Source organism: Pelophylax lessonae, assembly GCF_965119305.1.
Source record: "Pelophylax lessonae genome assembly, chromosome: 6".
Classification (NCBI taxonomy): Eukaryota; Metazoa; Chordata; class Amphibia; order Anura; family Ranidae; genus Pelophylax; species Pelophylax lessonae.
Window position 1 is genome coordinate 266,250,298 of NC_138773.1, and position 12,928 is coordinate 266,263,225.

The 12,928-nt window shown below is 42.4% G+C and overlaps 1 protein-coding gene across 2 annotated transcripts in view; it reads left to right on the forward strand.

Moving 5' to 3' along the window:
- KCNH7 (potassium voltage-gated channel subfamily H member 7) overlaps positions 1-12,928 on the forward strand; it is a 657,816-nt gene that overhangs the window by 627,205 nt on the left and 17,683 nt on the right. The window lies entirely within an intron of this gene.

Genomic DNA, 12,928 nt, shown 5'->3' on the forward strand with positions numbered 1-12,928 from the left:
CATGGCATGTGTGAGCAATATATCATTTACTGACAACTTTGTGTAAAAAAAAAAAAAAAATATATATATATATATATTTCCCGGAACTTGTGGCAAAATATAAAATATTCCATGGACTCACCATGCCTCTCAGCAAATAGCTTGGGGTGTCTACTTTCCAAAATGGGGTCATTTGGGGGGGTTTTGTGCTATCTTGGAATTTTAGGGCCTCCGAAACTGTGATAGGTAGTCAGGAGTGAAATCAACAATTTACGCCCTTGGAAAGCCTGAAAGTGGGGACTGGTTTTCGGGGACCTGTACTCGGCTAGACTGCAAAAAAGTCTCACACATGGGGTATCCCTGTACTCAGGAGAAGCAGCAGAATGTATTTTGGGGTGTCATTTCACATATACCCATGGCATGTGTGAGCAATATTTCATTTACTGACAACTTTGTGAAAAAAAAAAAAAAAAATATATATATATATATATATTTCCCGGAACTTGTGGCAAAATATAAAATATTCCATGGACTCACCATGCCTCTCAGCAAATAGCTTGGGGTGTCTACTTTCCAAAATGGGGTCATTTGGGGGGGTTTTGTGCTATCTTGGAATTTTAGGGCCTCCGAAACTGTGATAGGTAGTCAGGAGTGAAATCAACAATTTACGCCCTTGGAAAGCCTGAAAGCGGGGACTGGTTTTCGGGGACCTGTACTCGGCTAGACTGCAAAAAAGTCTCACACATGGGGTATCCCTGTACTCAGGAGAAGCAGCAGAATGTATTTTGGGGTGTCATTTCACATATACCCATGGCATGTGTGAGCAATATTTCATTTACTGACAACTTTGTGAAAAAAAAAAAAAAATATATATATATATGTATTTCCCGGAACTTGTGGTAGAATATAAAATATTCCATGGACTCACCATGCCTCTCAGCAAATAGCTTGGGGTGTCTACTTTCCAAAATGGGGTCATTTGGGGGGGGTTTGTGCTATCTTGGAATTTTAGGGCCTCCGAAACTGTGACAGGTAGTGCAGAGGTGACATGCACAATTTACGCCATTAGAAAACCTGGGAGTGTTGATTGGTTTTCGCGGTCCTGTACACAGCTAGGCTCCCAAAAAGTCTCACACATGGGGCATCCCCATACTCAGGAGAAGTGGCAGAATGTATTTTGGGGTGTAATTCCACATATACCCATGTCATGTGTGAGAATTTTATCTTTTAGTGACAACGTTGTGTAAAAAAAAAAAAATAAAAAAAAAAAATAGTAATATTCCCAAAACTTGTGGTAAAATATAAAATATTCCATGGACTCACCATGCCTCTTAGCAAACAGCTTGGGGTGTCTACTTTCCAAAATGGGGTCATTTGGGGGGGTTTTGTGGTATCTTGACATTTCAGGGCCTCCTAAACCGTTAGAGGTAGTGAGAAAATGCAATGAAAAATGTACGCCCTTTGAAATTCTGATGGTGGGGATTTGTTTTTGTGGTCCCGTACACAGCTAGGCTCCCAAAAAGTCCCACATATGTGGTATCCCTGTACTCAGGAGAAGCAGCAGAATATATTTTGGGGTGTAATTACACATATACCCATGGCATGTGTGAGCAATATATCATTTCAATGACAACTTTGTGTAAAAAAAAAAAAATTTTTAGTCATTTTTCAAACACCTGTGACAAAAAAATGAAATATTCAATGAGCTCAACATGCCTCTCAGAACATTCCTTAGGATGTCTACTTTCCAAAAAGTGGTAGTTTGGGGGGGTTTTGTACTGCCCTGCCATTTTAGCACTTCATGAAATGAGATAGGCAGTCAAAAATTAAAGCTGCGTAAATTTCTGTATTTACACCATAGTTTGTAGACGCTATAACTTTTGCGCAAACCAATAAAAATACGCTCATTGAATTTTTTTTTGTCAAAGACATGTAGCTAAATATATTTTGGCCAAAAAAAAATACATAAATTGAGTATATTGGATATTTTTTAAAAGACAAAGTTGAAAATGTCATTTTTTTGCAAAATTTTCGCTCTTTTTTTATTAATATCGCAAAAAATAAAAAGCGCAGAGGTGATCAAATACCACCAAAAGAAAGCTCTGTTTGTGGGAAAAAAAGGACGTAAATTTCGTTTGGGTACCACATTGCATGACCGCACAATTGTCAGTTAAAGTCACGCAGTGCCGAGTCGTAAAATACCCCCTGGTCGGAATGGGGGTAAAATCTTCCGGGGCTTAAGTGGTTAAGAACCTGGTTGACTGGGCTCAAGCTGTTTCAGCCAGGGAGTACTGGGTAGTGACTAGTGAGGTCCATGAAGATAATGGAAAAGTGGTACCTGAAAGAGTAAATGCTTGTAGTCAGTGACTATTTAACGGAAACTAAAACAACTTATTGACAATATATGTGATACATAAAGTATAGTCATTTACCAATTAGAACTTGGAAGGGAGAGGGACCCTCAAGGAAGTTATGGTCAGTAATGCCTGGATTGGTTGTTGAAACCTGAGGATTTTAGGCATTTCGAGGGGTCCTTCCTGAGGACGAGAGATGGGTTGGGCCTTGGTAATTGAATTTGAATGAGCCTCTGGGTTTAGAGAGCGGAGGAAAGACTCAGCTTCTGATGGGTCATGCAAAGAGAGTTGGTCCCCATTAGGTGACTTAAGCCAGAGTATGGCAGGAAATGCCAGGGTAAACTTGATTTGATGTTGGAAGACCTCCGAGCATATCTGCTGAAAGGCTTTTAACTTTTTGGAGACTTCAGAGTAGTAATCAGCAAATATCAGGATCTTAACTCTATCAATCTGCAGAGGTCTAGTTTGTCTGAACTTTTGAAGAATGGTGGCCTTGTTGGCATAATTGTGGTATGTGGCGATAAAAGGATGAGGAGAGGTGCAATCAGCAGACAGGGCTCCCAGGCGATGTGCCCGTTCAACAGTGTGCGGAGCAGTGAAACCCAAAGCTGCTGGGATATGAGCAGCACAGAATTCCCCAATAGCAGAAGCCTGTAGGGATTCCGGGACTCCTATAAATTGTAGATTGCTTCGTCTTGATGTGTTTTCTAAATCGTTCAGCTTTTGAATAATGATTTGATTAGTTTTGTCTTGTGATAGTTCTGTGGCTTGGGCTCGATATAGCTCATCCTCTATGTTAGAAATCCTTTGTTCAGCCTCATTTAGCCTAGTCGTATGCTCCCCCAGTTCTTTTCTTATTTGTGTCATGCCTGCCTGGACTGCTTTCTCCACTAAAGCAGCTATGGTAGGGGCTAGGAGAGCAGCCACTGCCTGTGCAATACGCTCAATGTTGCTGTGTGCAGGTTGGGAAGGGAGAGAGAAGGGGGCGGCACTAATCTCCATGGCTGGGGCCTCCCCCATGTTAGAGAGCAGGGCTGTCTCTGCCGAGTCTGATGGGTGCTGAGCGGGCAATGATCGGGCACCGCTCTTGTCCAGGAACTTGTCCATGGATGACAGGGAGGAGTGCCACGAGACAGTGGGCTGAAATGATGGTCCAGGCGACATTGTATGCCAATTTGTTGGTGAGTGCAGCGGGAGCCGAGTGAGGACTCAGCTACTCCATGGGGCACCGGAACCAGAAGTAGAGCTGTCCTAATTAACACTACTGAAGTTGCTCCAATTTTAGAAAAGGTTCCTGTACTACTTCAAGGTAACTTATATCCGACTTGTGCCTTAAAGTAGTACTCAAGTAGCCAGAAAGTCTCCTGGCTAAGTCTCACAGTAAGTCACACAACATTCAGGTCCTGGCAGTGTGAAGCGAGTCTAAGGTTTCTTTCACATGAACATTGTGATCGGGTCTACCAGTCCATTTTTCAGGCAGACCCAATCTGAACCTCCATGGAGCGGAGGATGTAAACAGAATGTCTAGAAGATCGGAAGGCAGTTGGGTGTAAACAGACAGGCGGTCCATTTATATCCAACCACCCATAGAGGAGAGCAGGCTGTGTCCATGTCTGCTCTGCATAAGTGGAGCAGACATGGACCTGTCATCAGCCTGCTCAGCGAGAATCGGCGGACAGATCCCCTGCTGAGCAAGCAGATCGCAGCCAGAGTCCGCCCCGTGTGAAATGGGTCTTACTTAGAAGTAGGAATGGGCTTGAGCGTGTTTGGGATCCCATCTGCCTGATGCTGCCAGGGAGCCGACACTGCACACTAATCACAGGCAGTGAGACATTTCCCGGTCCACAGCTGCACAGATCAGGAAATGTCTCGCTGCCTGTGATTTGCCGTCTGCATTGTCGGTTTCCTGGCAGGATCCGGAACACGCCCGAGCCTATCTCTAGAAGCTGTCCCCTGCAGCACTCTCTTTTTGCCACAAGATGTTCTTAGTCTTCTGAGTTGACAGACACCTGGCATAATTCAACTCGGATGGCTGAGGACAGACTGTGGCACACGGGAGGGAGATTTAGTGAATCTGTTGCACCTGTGCATGGTAACAGCTTTCAAGTTTTAGCCCAGGTTCACACTGAGGCTGTTTTGAAATTGTGCAAGTTCAGCTGAACTCACATGATTTCAAGCCGGCATTTCAGTCCGACTTTGAGGGCGATTTCACAGACATCCGTGCGGGTTCCCGCACAAATGTCTATGGAAATCTCCCCCCGAAGTCGCCAAAAGTAGTAGCTGCAAAGTTGGTGTCGCACCAATTCAGACGGTGCAAAAATAAATAAATAAAGCAACATTAGCCACTTCTGGACTGAAAAGGTTTTACCCCCTAATGACCAGGCCATTTTTTGTGATACAGGAATGCGTTACTTTAACTGATAATTGTGTGGTTGTGCAACGCTGTACCCAAATAAAGTTGATGTCCTTTTTCCCACAAATAGAGCTTTCTTTTGGTGGTATTTAATCACGTCCGTTTTTTTTTTTTTGTTTTTTTGTTTTTTGCGCTATTAACGAAAAAAAGAAAAGTGACATTTTTATTTATTTTATTTTTTTTTTTTTTGGATCTAGTAATGGCAGCGATCAGCGATTTTTAGCGGGACTGCAATATTGTGGCAGACAGATCAGACACCTAACTGACACTTTTGACACTTTTGAGGGGACCAGTGATATTACTACAGTAATCACTGCAGAAAATATGCAGTGTTTCTGTATTAATGACACTGGCAGGGAAGGGATTAACACCAGGGACAATCAAAGGGTTAAGGGGGTGCTTTCTAACTGTGCAGGAGATGGACTTACTAGATGAACATAGAGATCTCTGTTCCTAAATAGCAGGGACACAGGACCCATGTGTTCATCTCTGACGGCCCACTGATTGGCTCCCCCTCTGGCCAATCGGTGTGCACATGCCCCCACTAGCTATCACACAAATTGACACACATGTGCGTTGTTTCGCATAATAGAGCCGACCTGCCGCAGTAAAAGTGCAGCGGTAGGTCGGAAAGTGGTTAAATAACAGTTTTCCCACTACACCGTTAAAAACAGCAAAAAACAACCTTAACCAGTTGTGGACCGGAAGGATTTGCCCCCTTAATGGCGAGGCCATTTTTTGTGATTTGGCACTGCGGTATTTTAACGGACAATTGTGCGATCGTGTTACATTGTACCCAAATAAAATTGGTGCCCTTTTTTTCCTCACAAATAGAGCTTTCTTTTGGTGGTATTTGATCATCTCTGGGATTTTTATTTTTTGCGCTATAAACAAAAAAAAAGCGACAATTCTGAAATTCTGCTATATAACATTCCCCCCAAAAATATTATTTTAGGCCAATTTGTATTCTGCTACATATTTTTGGTAAGAAAAATCCCAAAAACCGTATTTTGATTGGTTTGCACAAAAGTTATCGTGTCTACAAACTATGTCATTTTTATTTTCTTTACTAGTAATGGCGGCGATCTGCGATTTGTAGCAGGACTGCGACATTGCGGCATACAGATCGGACACCTAACTGACATTTTTGACACTTTTGGGGGGACCAGTGACATTACTACAGTAATCAGTGCTAAAAATATGCACTGTTACTGTAATAATGACACTGGCAGGGAAGGGGTTAACACAGTGGTGATCAAAGGGTTAAGTGTGAGCCTAGGGGAGTGTTTTCTAACTGTGGGGGGGGTGGTCTTGTGAAATGACCACAGAGATCTATGTTCCTATATAGAAGGATCACAGGCGCTCTGTGATCATTTCAGAGAGAACAATGGTCGGCTGTGTTTACAACAGCAGACCGGTGTTCTCTCTCAGCGGGGAGCGATTGCAGGTGCCCAGGGCCAATTGGGGCATTGGCTTCCCCGCCAATGGACAGACTGATAAGCTGCAATATATTACATTTTTCTTATGGGTTTACTACCGCTTTACCTACCCTATTGACTTTAATGCATTTGTCAGAACTGTCTCTCTATTATTACAGTTGCTGGTGTTTTGCAAACTTGCAACTTGATGCAGTGGCATGGGGTCAGCAGAACCTGAAAAGGATTATTGGCCTCCTAATGGTATGCAGTCCTGTTAACCAATGGGGTGAGATAAAGCAACACCAGAGTATACGGATAATAGTATATTTCGAGTTGTCTTTATGATACCTTGAACTCTCTGAATTATGGTTCATTATATGCAATATAGTTGGACAGTGAACTCCCTCTGTACTCCCAATCCAAATGGTGTCTAGAGAAAATCATTCTGGAATCTTCGTGTAGCACCCTCCTAGTTAGGTTGCTAGGGTGTTAGGTAAATTTAGTTATTTTTTGCTCCTCTGTAATCAGTGGAGAAGTTGTTGATTGCTTAGGGCTACAGGCTTGATTGTTTCCACCTGTATTCTAGAGGATTCTAAAATCATAGTTGTCTGGAAGGTCAAGTCTGAATAATTATGGGACGCCAGCCAATCCCTTGGAAGGTGAGACCAGTAGGTGGCTAAAAAGCACATACATTGAATGAGGCCAGGAGCTGCTGTGTAATAAGTCATGGGTCTAAGCTTTGGGTCAAGCCTTGAAGGAGGAGTCCCCAGCTTAAAGGAGTGGAGTGTCCTCTCGAAAAAAATTCAGTAAATCTGGAGTATCCCATAACACATTTCACCCCATCCAAGTTCTTCAGCTATAAAATTATAAAAAGACATCCTCTGTACTGATTAATGAGCCAGAATGATCTGTTGCAGTGTGCCTGGCTGCCTCTGGACTATTTTGGGTAAAGAACCAGTTAAATTAGCTGCGGCTCCTTCAGGGGTAGCGCTACACTTGGTAGTAGTCTGATAGGTAGGGAAGGATGTGCCTCCTGCTTCTCAATGGCTCTAAAAATTAAAACGGTTCAGGCTTATGTAGCAACAGCAAGGGGTCCCAGCACCACCCTGGCTCACATTTAGTATTAGGGGAACCTTATTCCCAGGATGCTTGTGCAACTGCACACTCACACAATTGGCTTGCTTGTCCATGCATACAAGAACTGGAAAGTGGAGAATAGGGCAGCATTCCTTATCTCTATACTTCTTTAGGGTCAGAGTATTGAAGCTATAAAATTGAGAATGTCAGTAAAATAACTAACATACTGTATTTAGAAGAAGAGGATAGAAATAACAGCCTGAGCTTTTCTCTCGTAGGAGGCGGTTTCTTTTAAACTTTGCTCCAAGAAACACAGCAACAGCCTAGTTCACTGCCATCCACAGCTTATCAAGCTGCAAATGGTTGCTTCTTGCTTTCATAATAAACCAAGTGGGATAGTTTTGGTATTTTAGTAACTAATAGGCATAAAAAATATATTTTTTCTTGTTAAAATAAAAAAATGAAGGACTACCTAGGAAATGGGAGTAAACTTTGTGCATTGTGGTGCACTGCAGCGTGTGCATTAGGGTGCCATTTAAAATGAATGGCACCAGAGTGTAATAATGTGCACAAGGTGCATTACCATATATGTTTCATTTTACCATGTTGGTGTCACCAACCCCTGGAACCTTACCTTTTTTACAATAAGAGATGAGCTCAGGTGTGTTCCAATCCTAGTTGGAACCCACCTGATCTGTCCCGTCAGAAAGCGGTCACTGCACAAAGCCAATAATTAGAAGGTTAAAATGAGAGTAAAACAAATTAACTAATTAGTATGTGCTTCTACTGTATATTAAATCTATTTGTGTTGACATTGACGTTTAAAAAAGCCCTACAAAACCTAGGCACAGTCAAAGTGTATGTGTATGTATAGGCAGAGGCAATTTACTTACTCCACTGGTGGTGTTCATCCAAAGTGGGAATGCAGGTGGTGGAGGAGGAAGTCGAGAGGAACCTAGTTCCTTTATGGTTTCCTCTGTCACAGGGAGGCAGCTATCCAATTGGATGCTGACAATCCATGTGACTCTGGTGGCCATCTTGGGTCAGGCAGAGTCTATTTAGGACCCTGGCTCTTAGGTTTGGCAAGCATTTAGCGAGTGGCTAGAATAGGGATAGGTCACCTGTCAGTCAAGGACAGTGCTTAGCTTCAGAGAAGGCTTCTGGAGGAAAAGGGAAAGTGCAGAATACGCCAACCTTCCTGGAAGCCATCACGTTTGGGTTCAGACCGGCCAGGCCACACTCCGCTCCTTGGTACAGGCGCTGTCGGCACCTTTGGTCCACCACTCTATTCCCACTTTTCTGTTACAACTTGTGAGTGCTCCCAGTCTGGTTGCTTTCCTGCCGGGTCTGTTTGTTTTTGCTGGACTTTTGTTAAAATATATTCTTGCCATTGCACCTGGACTCTGTGGGGCTGATTTACTAAGTGAAAACTGACTGTGCACTTTGCAAAGTGCAGTTTCACTCTGAGAGTACAGTAGCTCCAGAGCTTAGTAAATGAGGTAAAGCTTTACTTTGCAAAGAATACCCAATCACATGCTAAGCATCTCTGCCTTCCCACAGTACAAGCACCTCCCACACAGTTAGCAAGCACTCCCCTAGGAACACATTTAACCCTTTGATCGCCCCATGTTATTAACCCCTTACCTGCCAGTATCATTAGTACAGTGACAGTGTATATTTTAAGCACTGATCACTGTATTAGTGTCACTGGTCCTCAAAAAGTGTCACTTAGGGGTTGATTTACTAAAGACAACTAGACTGTGCACTTTGCAAAGTGCAGTTGCACTCAGCAAGTGCAATTGCTCCAGAGCTTGGTAAATGAGGTAAAGCTTTGGTTTGCAAAGAATATCCAATCACACGCAAGGAAAATAAAAAAGCAGCATTTTTGCTTGCACATGATTGGATGATGGAAGTCAGCAGAGCTTCTGCTAATTTACTAAGCTATGGAGTAACTGCACTTGCAGCGTGCAACTACACTTTGCAAAGTGCACAGTCAATTTGCCTTTAGTAAATCAACCCCTATGTGTTCTCTGCTGCTGCATCACTCTCCTTCATATATCTGGGTAAAAAGAAAAAAAAAAGAATTTTAGTAAGTTTCTACACTACATGCACATTACCCCATGTGTTATCTCTGTATAAGAACTGTGTGAGTACACAGAAACACTGCTGGTCTACTTGAAATCCAGTGAACTCCAGACTTCTTGTAGTTAGTTGACAACACAGCCACTGTAGTGCTCCCCGCTAAACTACAGAACACTTCCCAAAACTGGGGGTGGGGGGTGTTCTGTAATCCAGCAGAGAACTAAGACTAGAAACACTGATAATAGTAGACGTAGGTTGCCACTAAACTGTTTGGGACCACAGGTGGGTAAGTGACCAGTACAACTATGTATTTGCGGGCTCAAGGCATATACTCATTTTGGATACCCAGATCTGCCCTGTGGTGCTCTTGTGCTAGTGTGCTGATCTGCTAGAAACGTCTGGAAGATACGTTCTATAATTTATATCTTATGCATGTAATATAGTCATTTTTCTTGTTAAAATTAGATACATGTGAAAAAATTCATACAGCAGGCTACATTGATTTTGTGATTGTTCTTTACAGCTAAGTGAACATTTCCTGCTCATCTATAGTGTGTGTTAAACTTGGATGTGTCAGAGATGTATTAGCAGTGGGATCCTCTCCAGCTTTAGGTACACCGAGGCCTTTACTACTGAGAAATTGCCATAGTTACCAGCTGTCCCTGACCTTCAGGAGCAGTTCCACGTTCTGGAGATTTATAAATGAAAATAGTCCTGCTTTTCCGCTCGGATTAATCCTTTTGTGATGGGAAGTGGTCATCCATTCCTAGATGCCCAGCCAAATAAAGCGGCATCTGTATGTGTCGGATAACTTGAATAAAAGCTTTGTGACTAGTTTGCTTACTTAAAAAAAATACAGTTTTTTAAAAACATATATGGCTTTTATTTACCTATTTGGAACATGTTTTTATTTTAATACTTTACTTTTATTATAAGCTGAAAAAGTGCTTTTTTTTATAAGCTGAAAAATTAACAAAAATGCATATAAACTGCATGTTTCACTGTAAGTGCCGGTTCACATTAGGTCGCTCCGACTTGGGGGGCGACCTGTGAAGTCGCGTGCAGCGCGACTTCGGCGTGACTTGCACGGACTTCATAAAACGAATGTCTATGCAAGTCGCCTCCAGGTCGCCCCGAAGTAGTACAGGACCCTTTTTCTAATAGGAGCGACTTGCGTCGCTCCTATTAGAAAGGGTCCTGTACTACACAATGGGAGCGACGGTGCACGACTTGTGAGGCTGACCAAGTTGCCTGACAAGTCGTAGCAGTGTGAATGGACACTAACAGCTTATGATCATTTATTTTTATTTTTTTTTTATAATTCACTTACTTTTTTTGCACTTGCACTTTTATTAACCAGAGCTTGTTGACTGCTTCTGTCAAAGACAGAGAAGCAATCAACAAGAAATTTGAGAAATTCGTTGGTGGATATTTTATAAAGTACCTCATCCAAGACAATCTCAAGAAAATGGAATAATCCGGGGGAAAAAAGCAGACTTTTTGTGTTGCTCAAGGATTTACTATCAGACTTATATAAAAACACAATATCTTTATTAGAATGATAATAAAAGCATTAATTCCAGTAAAAACTATTGTCCATCCTCATACATAATGTTTATCCTCTTTTTGGGTTTATACATTTCCATGGACTCCTACTTGTAATTATGCAAAACATATTGTACAACCATAATATAATCCACAAAGGTATATTGGGTGTCCAAGGAGAAGAATAGAGAAAAATTCCCAAGTCTCAACGCGTTTCATGAATTGTAGCCGGTTCGTCAGGAAGTGGAAGGAGGAGGCCACAATTAGATGGGTCTAAAAATCAAAATACATCCATAAATATATATAACATTGTAAACAATGTCATATGATCACTATTTTACAGTGATCACATGACTGGGAGCCATGCTGATTGGATCCAAACTGCTGTGTTTGACAGGACCGCTGTCAGATATGCACTGTGACAGAACTAGTGACCAGTGTGGGTTCCAGTTGTTCTGCTAGAGCAGTGGTCCTCAACCCTGGCCTACAGGGCCCACTAACAGGCCAGATTTTCAAGATAACTGAAATACATCCCAGGTGATATCATTTGCTGCTCATTGATTGCAATACTCTAGTCTGCATCTCCCCTGGGTAATACCTAAAATCTGGCCTGTTAGTGGGCCCTGTAGGCCAGGGTTGAGGACCACTGTGCTAGAGGACCTATCCTCAGCACAGAGCATCGTGCTGGAAAAATGTAATATAGAGATTGTTTGCGGGAAGGGTTTAATAAAAAATGCAATTAGAAGCTATTAAATTTTCACTGTGTTTTAGATATGCATGTAGAAATGCCTTGTTACTTTGTGGTGGTTGGTTGCCAATATATTACTACATTGGGGCAGCCATGTGCTCAATATATATGTATGCTTTGCTTCCTTGTTTCCTGCTTAGCAGTATTGCACTGTGACTGTGCTTCCCTTTCTCAGTGCATGTCTGTAGGTTAAAACAATAAGCTTTCTGTCACAGCAGCCATTAACCCCTTTACACCCCAGTAACCCATACGTGCAGCAGCAAAGAGCTGGGCTTTAATGTCCACATGCCACCCATATGCGTCGCAAAGTTTATGTGCTGGGAGTTTGCTCACTGCACGCTCCCAGCAAAAAGTTTGAGCTGCCAAAAACTGCGGTAGTAAACATCAATAGCTGGCAGGAACAGCTTCCATTCATGTGACCACTATCACAGCCAATCACAGTGGTCACATGATCGCTGATACTTCCTGCCCCCCTGAGCCTAAAGAACTTTCAAAAGGGACACCAGGGTGGGTGAGAAGGGATTAAAAAGGATATCTAAACCTAAAAAAATATAATGTAATATATTTCCGCTTACTAGTCCTTAGATGTACCTGCATTGGAATCTCCATGCTCCACAGCTGGTATAGAGTCCTAGCATTGTTGGTCTTGTTATGCATTCTGCTGCCCCATTGGGATTCCTAGCAGGTCACAGATTTTGAAAAATCATTAGTCCTTAGATGTGGTTGCAGAATGTAGATCGCTATTCATAGACCAAAGCAAATGAGAATGAACCCTTAGGCTGGCCATGCATTATGCAATTTTCTTTCCTTCAACCACAGGTTGAAAAAAAGAAAATTGCTCAATTCCCCCAGCAACACTGACTGAGAATTCCTCCCGCAGAGCTATTGTGTTCAACTGGGGAGGAGCCCTTAGAATACAAGTATCACTTTTGGTGACTATAATTGCCAGCAGTGATTGCACAAAAAAAAAAACCCTACAGGCTTGTTGTACTGAAGTCCATCAATAGATTGACGTCTGTACAACCAGCCTGTCCATAGATGGATCGAAATGTAGTTGGTTCCTGTCTATGACTGGCTTAAGCCTAAAAAAGGGGAAAGGTCTGTGTCCTTTTTTGTTTTTTTGGACCTAAATGTGACAGATCGGGGGTAAAAGGATGTAAACGGGGCCACATCTGTTTACATTTGCCTGCCCAAAAACCTAACATGGGTCAATTAAGCAACGTGAGAAAAAATTGGGAAAGAAATTGGCTGCACACTTCCACTGGTCCAATAGATTTTTTAAAACATGTATAAAATTGCCACCAGGACAAGG